Raw genomic sequence first — 944 nt, 5'->3', positions numbered from 1 at the left:
AAACAAAAGTAATCATCACTCTGTCACACTAGCAAAGAACCTGGCTATAACCAGTAACCCGCTAGTTAACATTTGACTGCAAAAGGTCCACTCTTCAGTTTCCTTAACTGACATCAAATGATCATAGAACTAAAGCAGGTGAAGCATAAGTCCTGCATTGGCCATCTCACATGTTTGTGACAACATTAGATGAGGAATACAGCTGTTCCTAGTCTGACCACATGCACAGGTGGTCCTCTGCTGCTAACACAAAAGCAGCAAGAACCTCTCACCAGTGCATAAAATTGCAGCTAACATTGGTGATCTGGAATTAAGTGGCCCATAGGCAGAAATGATATTCCATGCAGATATTTTTAAATTTACAGCCTGGAATATGTAGAGTAGGCCTGCAAGGATGATTTTTATTCATGTTACCCCCAGAATTTCTTTAAATGACATAAACCATATATCACTGGTATTGATAATTGTCCTGAATCGTGAGCAAAATGAATATGTATCTAGAAATGAAAAAAAAAATGTTGCTAAATAAGTGTATATAGAGATAAAAACCAAAACCTTATTAAAACAATGTACCAAGTGATGTCAAGGAAGTCTGTAGTTGGTATTTTGGCCTTAGGTGATCATCCTCCATAGTTGATCTGTTACCAAGGATCAGATCATAGAGAACCTCTGGCTTACTGCCATGGTACCAACAGGAGTGTTAAAAGTGTTAAGGTTTATGATTGAGTCCCAGTGAAAATTGTTAAAACTATATCTTAGTCATATTTAGGACATTAAAAGATGTATCACTTCTCTGTAGATTGCCTTGGACGACAGTGGATCAGAAACAGGATCTGAAAGTATCTTCTAAAGCAATACACAGAAGCACCACCAACACCGCCTAGTCATCAGCTCCCAGTATGTTCACTTAGGTTATTGCTTACCATATCTATAGTTTTTTTTTA

Source organism: Penaeus monodon, chromosome 22, assembly GCF_015228065.2.
Source record: "Penaeus monodon isolate SGIC_2016 chromosome 22, NSTDA_Pmon_1, whole genome shotgun sequence".
In the NCBI taxonomy this organism is placed as follows: Eukaryota; Metazoa; Arthropoda; class Malacostraca; order Decapoda; family Penaeidae; genus Penaeus; species Penaeus monodon.
This window is presented reverse-complemented; position numbering follows the sequence as displayed.